At 42.5% G+C, this 13,129-nt stretch overlaps 1 protein-coding gene across 6 annotated transcripts in view; it reads right to left on the reverse strand.

Annotated features, from left to right (window-relative positions):
• Window positions 1-13,129, reverse strand: part of LOC311584562 (monocarboxylate transporter 2-like) — a 205,224-nt gene that overhangs the window by 126,337 nt on the left and 65,758 nt on the right. For 3 of the 6 annotated variants that reach the window (XM_084759008.1, XM_084759011.1, XM_084759007.1), the window contains exon 1: window positions 11,468-11,614. The exons of 1 other annotated variant lie outside the window; for it this stretch is intronic. The gene's annotated coding sequence lies outside the window, so the exon portion shown is untranslated. Of the gene's footprint in view, window positions 1-10,274; window positions 10,681-11,467; window positions 11,615-13,129 lie in introns of those variants that run through there. 2 more of the 6 variants (XM_084759009.1, XM_084759010.1) reach the window with 2 other exon arrangements.

Genomic DNA, 13,129 nt, shown 5'->3' on the forward strand with positions numbered 1-13,129 from the left:
GTATAGAATTTTGTATATTGATACAAATAGGTTTAATTTTGATACACTGGTATAGAATTAAAATTTAAGATGATTCTTCACAAACACTATATATACATTTCTACTCTAATATGAAGTATTGTACCCATACAATCAATTATAATACAAGGTTTACTTTCAATACTTTGAAAGTGACATTTCAGGCTGTTTAGAATAATTGTGTAATACAAACTAATTGTTAGTTGATCAGTCATGGTCATGTCAATTACTAGTCTATTTTTACCACAAGAATACACATCCCAGCTTTGGCAGATAGATATGATTCTATACCTATACAAGGTAAAACGGTTAGATAACGTCTTCTAATGCCTCAAATGCACTTAAAGATGTTTTTATAATTTTAAAGATTATTTGACAAGACAGGTTGTCCTGGCAACACCCAGCCTACCTCAAAGAAGATGATGAGCATCAAATAACCTCCTTACGGAGATGGCTTCAAATTCAGCAAACCAGCCACTGGGCAAAATGTCCTCATTTCTGCCATAGAAAGAATTCTGCCTAAACTTGGCAAGCTTGGATGCAGGCAGAGTTGACAGCCAAACTCTGCCAAGACAGGGTAAGCAAATCCTCAATAGTTCCTGCCACACAAATATGTCTGTCAAATATTTGGGGCCAAAAGGCTGAAGATGATGCTCCAACATTATATACAGTTTTGTGTGGCTGTTCAGGCAGCAAACTGTCTGTGCCATTTTTTCCTCTTGGAAGCTGTTAATCTGCATTTCCAGTTTATTCAGATAATTAAGTTTTATTCCTTGTCAAGTCTCTGACAAGGTTGAAAACCAGATAGTTTAGTTTTACAATTAAGCTTAGTTGTTTAGGGGTTAAGATGTTTTTAGGTTTAGATAAATGTTTTATATTGATAGAGATGACTTATGATAGATATTGATTTACAATCAGAATTCTAGACTCACCAAGATAGGAAAGATGTTTTCTTCAAGGATGCCAAATAAAAATAGCCAAAAAACTATGAATGTAACATTAATATAATTCTTGATAGTTTTGTGGTTCTTCTTGCTATATGTAGTTTATTGTATTTATGTGTAATAATGTATGTGTATGTAGAAAAAGAAATACAATAAAAATATTTTTTTAAATCTGTTGAATAGAAAGGTCATCCAAAGAATAAAACTTAAAAGACAACATATATATGCATTTATATATGAAATGTCATAATAAATATTTGTGTATCTTAGTAAACAGTTATGATTAAATTTCTAAATGAATTAGAAATTAGAAAACAAACAGAACCAGGTTGTTACTAACCCAGACTAACAAATATGTTGCTATTAAAAATGCAATAAAACAATAAACATGCATACATTTCCTCACTGTATTATTTTTCTTGTGTTAATGGTATATATTACTCAAAACAAATATTGAAAGAAAGCAATCTCTGCTATATAAGCTTCAGATCTGGTATCTGCTTGTCCTCCTGTGGCAGGTCATTATTGTGTATAATTAATATTCTCCCCATAGCACAGTGGCCAGTTTACTCTCCACAGAGATGCTAATGTGTCCCACAGGGGACAACACACTCACATTTTCTTAGGCTCCTTGCAGCTCCCTCCAAATCCTTCACCTTTCTTTAGCTCCATATTATTTTGTAATATCTATTAAAGAAACGCTAGTGGTTTTGTGATATCTGCCTCCATAAGTTCAGGGGGGGGTGGAAAGGGAGGGTCTTTTACAGTAGACTCTCATCTAGTTTTACTTCCCAAAGTTTCAGTTTCTACTGAGCAACTACAATCCAAAAGTAATAAACGCAAAGTTCCAGAGACAAGGAATTCAGGCATTTGAACTCGGATAGCATCACAAGTAGCATGAGGGAATCCTGTGGTCCCACTCTTTATCACCCAGGACGCACATTCGCTCTGTCCAGAGTATCCACATGGTGTATGTGTTGTTGTTAATTTACCAGTATGCTCTAAAACTGTTTATTATCAGGCCTATAATTATTATTACGACAGTATTTTCTAACCCGCTAGCAATCAATCAAGACACAGACACCTGTTATAATTTAAAATGGCCTTAGTTAACCTGGGCAGGGCAGATAGTAATCCTCTAAACTACTTCCCATAGTGGGGAAGGTAGGGGATACCTGCCCCAATCCCATGCCATCTGGTTCTAATAATTCTATCAAGCTACCTCCCATCTATCATCCCAAGTCCTTGCTAATGTTCTTCTTCTGGGCCCAATGTCCATCCACACTGGCCATGTGCTTCACCACCTAACTCATGATGTCACAACCTCCTTCTTCCTCTCCTCTCCTCCGATCTCTCTTCTTCCCAAGTATCTCTCTGTCTCCCCACATGTGGGAACTTTAGCTACACCTATGTCATTTGCCTTGCCCAGGTGTGACAGCCTTTTTCAAAATTAGCATAAAATACATCAGACAAACAATTCCCCTTTTCTGTCTAAATAAAAGGGCTAGCTCGGTCAGTAGAGCATGAGACTTAATCTCAGGGTCGTGGGTTCGGGCCCCACATTGGGTGCTAATTTGTTGTTGTTAATCTACCAGTATCCCCCCTGCCAAACCATGTTGGGCACCAATTGTTGCTGTTAAATTACACAGTATAGCTTAATACTGTTTATTATCATGCCTATAATTATTATTACGGCAGTATTATCTAACCTGCTAGCAAGCAAGCAAGATACAGAAACCTACTATATTTTAAAATAGCCTTAGTTAACCTGGGGCAGAGCAAATATTAATCCCCTAAACTACTTGTCATAGTGGGGCAAGCATGGGATACGTGCCCCAATCCCAGGCCATCTGGTTCTAATAATTTCTATCAAGCTATCTCCCATCCATAATCCCAAATATTTGCTATATTCTTCTTCTGGGCCAAATCCTCTATCCATGCTGGCCATATGCTTCTCTCCCATCTAACCCATGGTGGCCTCCTTTCCTCTCCTCTGGTCTCTCTTCTTCCCAAGAGTCTCTCTGTCTCTCCATGCCTTGGAACCTTCGCCACGCCTACCTCATTCGCCCTGCCCAGGTGTGATGGCTTTTTATTAATTAGCATCAAAATACACTCTGCTGGCACTATAGCGCCTATGTGCAACTAACATTAATTGTCCTTAATAATGCTCAGCCATGCAAGAGAAGTGGTGCTGACAGTTTAAGTACACCAAAGAGCAGCCATAGAGAGCTTATTTGGGGTGACAAAGTGAAAAAAAATCATATGAGGGATGAATGTAGAGGAAACACTGATCAATACTATGTTTAGTTTAAGGCATCTGCTGGGGTCTGGAAATGCATCCCCTGTGGATATGCAGGGGACTACTGGCTCAGTAAGTTTCACTGATTCTTCCTTTCTCTCCTGAAAGCAGATCTTGCTTTAGGAAAATACATCAAGCACTTTAGTGACACACGATAGTCAAGTGGACCAACATGACTATTAGGACGGGATACTACACGACATGAAAGAAGAAACAAAAAGGAGAATTTATAGACATTCCAATGTTAAGAGGCAAGGTCTTGAGATAAGGAGGTATAAAAATAAATAAATAAATAAATAACAGAGGCAGAAATAAACAGAGGGCATGACAAGACCTCATCCCTTAAAAGCAGAACTTTCAATAAAAATTGCAGAAGCATCAGTATTAAGAGCTGACTTAACATCTTATTATATGGTACAATGCTCTGTCTAAAAAGAAAATTGAGCAACAGGAAGAAACAAATTCAAATACGCACTTTTTAAATTTTCTGAAGGTGTATTCCATTCTGTGTCATAGCTAGAAAAATCTTACATCTTTTTCTTGCCTGGGCTGAATAAGAAGATCTCCCTACTAGTTGTTGTATGCCAGTGTTTTCTATTGGCTTCTCAGTGCTTTATTCTGTATAATAGTAACAAAGATATGCACTTCACTGGGCTATTGTACTTTTTATGAGCTAAGATATGAGAAGCTCTTGAAACATGGCTGGCACACACTGGTGTGCTAACATCTGGCATTTATCTATTTAGACATTAATAATAAAAATATCAGTGCTCTACCCATCATCCCCAGTGTCAGGCAAACCAGAGGCAACAGAGGAGTCTCGGTAACCAACAGAAAATAACCAACTTATGAAACCGATCAATTCATTAGACAAATGTCCACAAATCTATGCTTTGACATGATGGACTATTAATTAAGAAGACAGAAACTTTGGCATCACCATCCCCGACATCAGCAATCCAGTGTGCTGAGAAACAATAGTCTCGTACCAAAGCTACGGTCGCTGCAGGCTTACGACAAATAAGACATTAGAAATGTGGCGTCTCGGGAGTTTAGAAAACTTCTCTGACCTATCCAGAGGCAGAGGACACATGAATATTCTGTCTAAGCGCGTCTCTGATGGTTAAAGTCATCTGATGAACAAAATCACTAGATGGTAACAGCATTTCAAGACAAAAAGGTGACATGACAGGAGGCATGGCTCAGGGGACAGAATGAGGATGAACAAGGAACAAAACCAGTTCAGTTCATTTTGATGATGGTGAGAGGTGATGTGAGAAGGCTGCTTCAAATTATACCATTCAGGGATAAGTATTGAGGATCACCAATATTATCCCAGCGTATCTGCAGGTGAGGGGCTGTGCTGTAGGAAGAGGATTGTGTATTTTGGTTGTATAAATGCCACAGCTTAAAATGTGACCAAGAGAGCCAAAGGCCGAGGAAGGAGATCCTTCAAATGCTGAGATTAATGTGACACCAGGGAATGCATCACAATGTGGGAACAGTAAGAAAGAAAAGAAAAGACTAAAGAGGAAAACCAGAGGGAAGAAACCTCAGCTGTAACATATATTTATGTTATGGTTGTGTAGCTTAGTGACGTCAAGGAAATCTCAGCAGTGGGGAGTAGGGGCTGTCTCTGACTCATTTGCCTGCTTTGGGAACCCCTTTCCTCTTACTGAGTTACCTTGCCCAACCTCGATAGGAGAGCTTGTGCCTCCTACTGCAACTTGTTACGGCACGTTTGGTTGTTTTATCTGGGAAGCCTGCTTACGTTTAAGGGAAACTGAGGAGTGGATCTGGGGGAGAGGGGAGGTTGTGTGTGGGGGGGGGCGGGGGGAGGTTGTGGGGGGGGCGGGATAGGAGGAGAGGATGGGGGAAAGCTGCAGTTGGGCTGTAATATATGAGAGTAGAAAAAAAGAAAGGAAGGAAAGATGAGAGGGAAGGAGAGGAGGGGAGGAAAACAAAAGGAAAGAAAGGAAAAGGAAAGGAAAAGAGATTACAGAAAAGTGGAGGAGGTGTCCATGGTACAGCATAGGCAGCTATCCAGTGGAAGTGTAGATTTTTCTACAAAATCTCAGGGTTGAGGGGAGGGCAAGGCTATAAACAATGGATCCCAGGTTATTCCTACGCGCACCGCTGCACCCACTGAATGTAGTGCTGAGAACTGAATCCAGGGTTCCACACCTGTTAGCCAAGGACTCTACCAACTGAGCTACATGCCTAGCCAAGCCCCAACTGCTTGGAGCTTTAAGATAAGCCCTTCTGGAAAGAGATCCTTAGGTTAGTGAGTATATGGGCATGGGCGTAAGAGTACAGAATCCCAGCCCCTCTCCCGGATGTGACCAGTTTCTCCTTTAACACTCCCACCGTAATGTGCCACTATACGCCACCCTCACGGAATAGAAACAAATGCCTGCCCTTCCACTGGTAGTGAACCTTTGAAACAGTGAGTTAAATTGACACATTTTATTTCTGAGTCACCTGCCTCAGAGAGTTCAGTGTAGTAGTGTTGGGCTGACCAATATGCCATGATGCCAGGTAACAGCTTTAAATTAAGAATCTAATTAAGAATAAGTACAGTTTTACACTATTATTAGTGAGAAAATAAGTATTTGAAATAAAATGTTTTTTTTAAGAATACAAATGTTTTATCTTTATCTAAACAGACATTTCACTTGTATCTTCTCATACAAAATACTTCCAACTTAAAGCTGCTATAGTGACGAATATTGCCAAAAATGAATAACTGATTCCTGTCATTAAACTGCATGAACAATGCCATGGATATACCCATAAACACTTTTAATAGAAAAGAAAACTGAAGAAATTTTCCCTTAGCACAGTGTGGCTGTCATTCACAAGCTTCATGGGATTTTTCAGAAACTCCTTTGGGATTTCAATGAATATTAATGAAAATGCTTGCAAGAGTTTTATTATTAGGTCAGGAAAATTATTTACAAAATATGTGCATCACTTATGAGTGCTGAAACTTATGAATATATTGGGAATGTCTCTGGTGAACCCAAGTATAAATTCCTCCAGCCCGACCTGGACTGGTTTTTATTACTGATAAGCTCAGTGTTTAATCTGTAAATAATTATTTCAATATTTAAAGAGCTATGGGTGGAACCCTAAGATGTGTGCATTCTAAGACATATTTCCCAGGCCCTTTTCTAATATTTTTGTTTTTTAAGTTCATATATACATATATATATGTGTGTGTATATATATACATGCACATATGTATATATGCACACAGGCACAGCAGTACCACTTATTCACTGTATGCCAATTATGGATGGGGATACAAATATTTATCTTTTACAAATGGTTTATGTTGGGCTGCTCCATCATATGGTGAGTGTAAAAAAAAAAAAACTGAACCTTCCAAACAGGTAGATTACCCTTGTGAGTCCAACAATTGAGAGACCAACTGAGTAAATAAAAAGCTCTCTGAGAATTTCTTTTAAATGTTTGGTTACTCATTAAGTATCACTATACAGTCATTTCCAAATGTCTTCCCTGACTCACTGGTCCAAATACTGTTTGGGTTTTTGGAGGGTTTTGTTTGTTTTGTTTTGTTTTTTGTTTAGTTAGTTGGTTGGCTGGGTGGTTTTTGTTTGTTTGTTTTGTTTTTGTTTGTTTTGATTTGTTTTTGTTTTGTTCTGTTTTCACTATAGAAGTGTCTTGTGTTGGCCAAGATGGTCTCCAAATTGTTACGCAATGAAACCGGCCCTGCATTCCTAATCATTCTGCTTCCAACTCCCAAGTTCTGGAACAATGGAAATGTATCCCAGGATGATCCACACAGATTGGAGAAAGCCTGCCACAAAACAGGGAGTCTAATCAACGTTTACTTATGCACTGCCAATATGTCATCTAGCTGGGGTTTCCAACCTGTTAAGATAAATAAGCCAGTGAAGTCGGAAATAACCTAAAAAGCCCTAAGGGCCAATGTTAATATTGGCCAACTACAGTGCCTTAAGTTCTTTCTGTGCATGTGTTAGCTCTAAACACTGCAGCACTTAATCATTCTAAGCTACATGAGACTTGTTCTTATCTTCTTCCTTGCAAGGAATGAACCAGTATTAGAAGAGGTTTAACAACTAGTCCCAGCTGGTTAAAGGCAGAGCCAACAATATAAGGTAGACAGGCTAGTCTTCAGAGCCTCTGCTCTTACGTCTGCTCTGTCCCAGCATATGAGTCAGATATGGTCTCTAGCCTCCAGGCCAGGAAGCCAGAAAAACACATAGGATGCTTTCCCAGCTAAGTAGAATTAAAGAAAAAAAGGGACTATCTGGCTGAATACAATTCCCAGATCCACATCAAGAGAGTTCTGATGAAGACGGATGGCTTTAAGACATAGAATCAGGCGCGGGGGGGGGGGGGGGGGGGGGGGCTTAATAGCTGAAATAAGGTAGAGGGCAGGGGGACAAAGGCAGTGGAGGGACATCTTCAGGGAAGTTGTATGCCATTCTTATCTGCCAGGCATGGTTTATGTCACCTCACATTCAGGATCTTCTTCGATGTTCAAAAGCATCATAGAAGTTGAGCATGGCGTAAGACAAAACCAACCTCTCTTTAAGAGCAATTTGAAGCCAGAGTCCCGAAGGATTTTTCTGCGCTTAACCCTGAGTCCCCGCCCCTGCCTCTCCCCACCCTCACCCCCTGCCCCCAGTACTTCCTGCTCAAGTTAGAGCTGGAGACAGTTGGCTGTCAGGGTGCTCTTTGCTGGTTTCCTTCTCCTCTCCTGGGATCTGCTTCTGGTGCCCTTCACTTCGACCTTTCTATAATCTGTTTTTCAGAACTCCCATGTGCCAGCCACTGAAGAACACAACAGACAGAAGTATTTGCCCTTGGTTAATTTCTGGCAAGGCGGAAGGTGTATTTTACAGAACTGAGGATCCGGCAGCGTGTTTCCGCCCTGCCATGGAACAGTTCTGACTTGAATCTGGCCTGTCCCCAGCAAGCCACATGTAGAGCCTTGAACTGCTTACAAAATGCTGTTGTGCTGGGGAGTTGCCAATGACTTGAAAAGGCAGGTGGGATTAGGGGTTGGGTGGTGGGTAACACTCATGTAGCAATACTGCTTCTCATGAGATTAGTTAAAGCCAAGTGGGTCTGGGTTAGTTACCAGGGAAGCAGTTTGTTAAAGCCTGCGGCCACCCCACATGTTTGGCCACTTTTGTATATACCTGTTTACCCTACGTCAGCCTGGTATCATGTTACCCCAGGGGCCACCAAGAAGATGCCAGTACTGTGATGCTTGGATTTTCCAGGCTTCTGTATCATGAGGCAAATTAACTTCTCTCTTCTTCTAATACCTTACGCAGGATCAGATATTTTGTTAAAGCAAACTAAGACAGTAGCCATTGCTAATAGAGTAAGTCCTGTACCTTTGCCTAAACATACTTATAGATGAATCTACCTTATAGGGTTCTTATATGTTTGAAGAAAATAGTAGCAGCATGCCTGAAGATAGCTAGCATCCTAAAGACGCTAAGGATGCTGTACTTTTCAACTTCCAGGAATTAATGAATGACTCTGCCTAAAAATATAGAAGAAACTGCAACTCAATCTCTTTGCTCCAAAGTGGGGGGGTGGGGTGGAGTAGGGGAAGCTCAGTTCATTGGCAAAAAGTCTCCGGGGAGAGACTCCCTGAAGGAGGAAGCTTTATATTGCCCGTTCATACATGGTCACTCACAATGGAAAAAACAAAAAACAAAAAACCACAGATCTGAACGTGTGAGTCCCTTTTGGAAGGAATACAACCTTCCAAAAGCTGCTTTTTTGGCAGATCTGAAAATTTTCTCTTATACTCACTAAACTGTGTTTGGATTAATTGAGATAGAGGTCTCATTCATAGAGAAAAAAAAAGGAAGTGAAAAACTGAAAGCAAATGGTGCTGAGAAAGATGACCAGAACACCTAGAATCCGTGGATTCTTGTATGCATGTGCATGTGCACACGTGTGTGTGTGTGTGTGTGTGTGTGTGTGTGTGTGTGTGTGAATTTCATCTTGGTAACCCCAGTAGGATAAATGGCATGAATCTGCGGAATCAAAATTAACTAATCTATATTCTACAGGCTTTCCATATTTACATTCCACAATAGTATTTCAGAATGGATACAACCAACCTGATTTTGTAGATAAGAAAAAAAACGAAGACAAAATTACTAATAAGTCACTTAGCCTTACAAAAGTATAGAAACATTGTGTTATCTGGGTCTTGCTGACTCTGTATTTCGCTTCTCTTTGTCCCGCAAATATCTCCAAAGACTTTGGTGAATGAACACAGAATCAAAGGATGCATCTAGAGGCACCCCTTTATTTCACTTTCATCACCCCAAAGTATAATTCTGGATAAGAAACATTTTGGGGGGTCATTTTGCCTTCCATACTTGTAAGAAGGATGAAGGTCCAAAATATAGGATTGATGTTATAAAAGAAACATGTTTGTCTAGAAACAAACTGGCCATTTGTAGGAACCTGCATTAATCTATATACAAAGCTTTTGGTAATAAATGTAGATCGCTTCAGAGAAGAGTCACACTTGCCTGTGACCCCTGTTCCTAGGAAGGAGGACCAGTGTGAAGTCTCCTTGGGCTACACAGAGAATCTGAGGCCAGCCTGGCTAACTTAACAAGACATTGCTTCGAAATGAGATAAAAATCAAAAAGCGGTGGGGACATTGCACACTGATAAGAGCCCTGGGTTTAATCTTCTACCACTCCCCTAAAAGAAAAACAAAAACAAAATTCAGATTACTAGCCACCAGCTTAAAAACAAAACAAAACAAAACAAAACATAGGAGGAAAGAGCAGTGTGCTACTATGAAGTATTAGAAGAGGAGTTGTTTACTTTATGAGCTGTTGCAGCGGACACAGAGCCAGCTGCCTTCTCTCAAGTCCTTGCCTGCCAATGAGATTGTTCAGTCACCCTTTCGTTTAGATGGATTTAAAGGAAGCAGAAAAGTGGGGTTGGGACCGCCTCACTGTCTCCAGGTGGCTTACCTTGTTCAACTCTCCTCTGCAATCTTCAGGCGCACACCCAGCTCTGATTGCCCTGTCTCCTCCTCCAAATGTGCTTCTTTGTGGTTGGGGTAACCCAATACATTCAAGAGATCCTGGGCAGGCCTTGGGAGGCTTCCTGTCTGTCTGTCTGTCTGCCCACACTGGGTTCTGCCTTCACTGGGTGAAGCCTGGAGTGCCAACATGAGGCGCCTGTGCCCACGATTTCCTCTTGTCGGGGCTTTTTAGGGTGGTGCTCATCGTTCCCTGCTATTTTTATTCCTGCGCTGCATCTCCTTTTAGTTTGAGGAGGAAGGAGGACATGAAGCCTTATTCAATGCGGCCCCCAGTGTGTGTGTGTGTGTGTGTGTGTGTGTGTGTGTGTGTGTGTGTGTGTGTGTGTGTGTTTGTGTAGGATTGTGTAGTCCAACCAGGACTGAGAGAGGCCTAGAGCACTCCTACTGCCCCTCCCAAAGTCATCCTCTTAGCTAGCAGAAGTAGAAAAGGATGATGAAGCCAGCTGGGACTCAGGATCTCTGAGGCTCACAGCCACCTGTGCTACTTGGCAAAGACTGGCTTCCCAGTGTGGGAAAATAGCCTAGGAAGCCCAGAGGGCAACGGGGTGGCACAGGTCCTTCTTGGGGCTCTGGAAGACAGTTCAACTCCCCCTTAGGCTGGGCCACAAGCCTCCCTGAATCCACCTTGCCAGAGCCTCCACCTAGGCTTTCTGGAGGACCCAAACAGAAAAAACGTCCCTTCTTCACAGGCTCTGGTCTACTGCTGAAAGAGCAGCCTTTCCCTTCCCGCACTTCTCCACTCATCCACACCCAGTGCACACCATTATGCTGTGGGTCAGGGGAGATGCAGGTCAACAGCTCTGGGGCATTGGACTGGCAATGCCCACCATATGTCCCGCCATGCCCGAGGCAGCAGGTCCTAAGAGGAACAGAGCCAGCAGCTGGTGGCCTGGACCTTGCGACTTCTGGACCTGAAGCACCTCGCAGCTCCAGCCTGAGCCCACTCCCTCTAGCCTACGGGATTTTTGTCTATATAAGGGCTCCGGGCACTGTGTAAGAGCACGGGCTGGTAGCCAGGCTGTCAGAGTCCGCACCCGCCTGCGGTCCCTGGGTAGCAGCCCTCGCCCTCCTCCCGCCTTGTCCTCCTCCTCCCATCCTCCCCAGGAGCACCTCCTTTACCTGGCTCTGAAACCCGGTGCGCACAGCCGCTCTCACGTCCCCCCCGCCCAGCTGCAGCGGCTTCCCCTCGCTGTCACCCGCTCACTTGAATTATTTATTTATTTATGTCCCCTGACGTGTCCTAGCCTGCTGAGGCCTGGGGGAGGGGACTGTGGAAGGGAGGCTGGTTGGGGTACCCGGGAGGGCGCCTGGATGCAGTGCGAGGGAGGAGGCAGACACGGAAGCAAGGCGAGGGTTGCGGGGGCTCAAGGAAGGGAAGCACACTGAGCATGCGCCTGAGAGTGTTGCGTTTGCCGCTTGTAGGCGCCAGCTCTGGGGCTCCAGGCACTCCACTTCGGGTTTTAGTTCTGACCAGGAGCAATCTGTTGTGACTGGGCAGTTCGGAGCTGCTCCAAGCCTAGCACTTTGTCTCTCAACCTGAGGAGGCAGGTGTGAGATGGCTTGAGAGACCTAGGCTGGCCTGCAATCTCTACATAAGGATGCAGAGAGGGGCCTGCAGAACTCAAAGAGATAGGATGGAAAAGGCTGCCTGATCCATCCATCTATTCGCTCATCCATTCAGTTAAGGACTTCTGTAGGGGAATGAGTGCTGGCTTGGTTAAGGATGGAGCAAGGTGTGGGTGACAGCCAAATCCCTCCAAGGAAAGCTTAGAACTTACTTAGAAGGAGAAGGGGAACAGAACACAGCACAAGAAGACACTCAAAGTGTGAAAGTTGCAGGGTGTGGTTGAGTGTCGATTGTAAATAATTCCTTTCCTCTATGGTGTTCACATAATGTAAGTTTTCAAGACAGGATTTAGTTATTTGAGCAAGAATAACACGAAGGACTATGGTGATCCCCAGAGATGTTGGTTTGGTTCCTTCCCCTAACGAGCCCTTCTTGGGGAAGTTGAAAAGAGGAAGGGTGGGAACTGAAATTGCAGACAACTCAAAGGCTGGCTTTCTTTGATATCTCTAAGTGGACTGACTCTCTACTTAGAGAAAAACTGTGTGCACAATAAGAGCTTGAATTTGAGAACTGTCCATTTTCTGTCTGTTTAGTTGGCCTTTCCTCATTTCATAATGCAGTACTCCATTAGATTCAGCCTGCACTTAATCACATTATTGGAGACAGGTGGGGTAAGGTGGGATCCCTTGCATATACATATTTAGAATGTCTTAATTGTCTCAGCTTGTCAGTCGGTAAGGGGAGAATTTTATTTCAATCTCTGCACAAAGAGGAATAGAGTGTTTCCATAAGACTTAAACAAGAAAACGTGTGAAGTGATCAGAAGATAATTTGAAGCACTATTAATTTCAAAATGCGCTAACCAAAAAGTTCAGTTGATAAAGATGCTTCTCACCAACCATGGTGACCTGAGTTCAGCCTCCCCCTCCAAGAAAATACATAGCAAAGAGGACCAATGCTTGCAAGCTGTCCTCTGTCCTGGCAAGCATGTCTACATGCACGCACACGCACGCGCACATACATACATACACACACACACACACACACACACACACACACAAATAACAATAGATGTCTTTAAGAAATTTATATTTCCAAATCTAAATATTGAGGTAGATTCTAGAAATAACCAGTTTTTACCGAGGTGGGGGGAGCAATATAAATGGATAATTGTAGAAGAATTGAGTATCTACCAAAGATTATAAACATCTTTA

Source organism: Acomys minous, assembly GCF_964271855.1.
Source record: "Acomys minous genome assembly, chromosome: 15".
NCBI lineage: Eukaryota > Metazoa > Chordata > Mammalia > Rodentia > Muridae > Acomys > Acomys minous.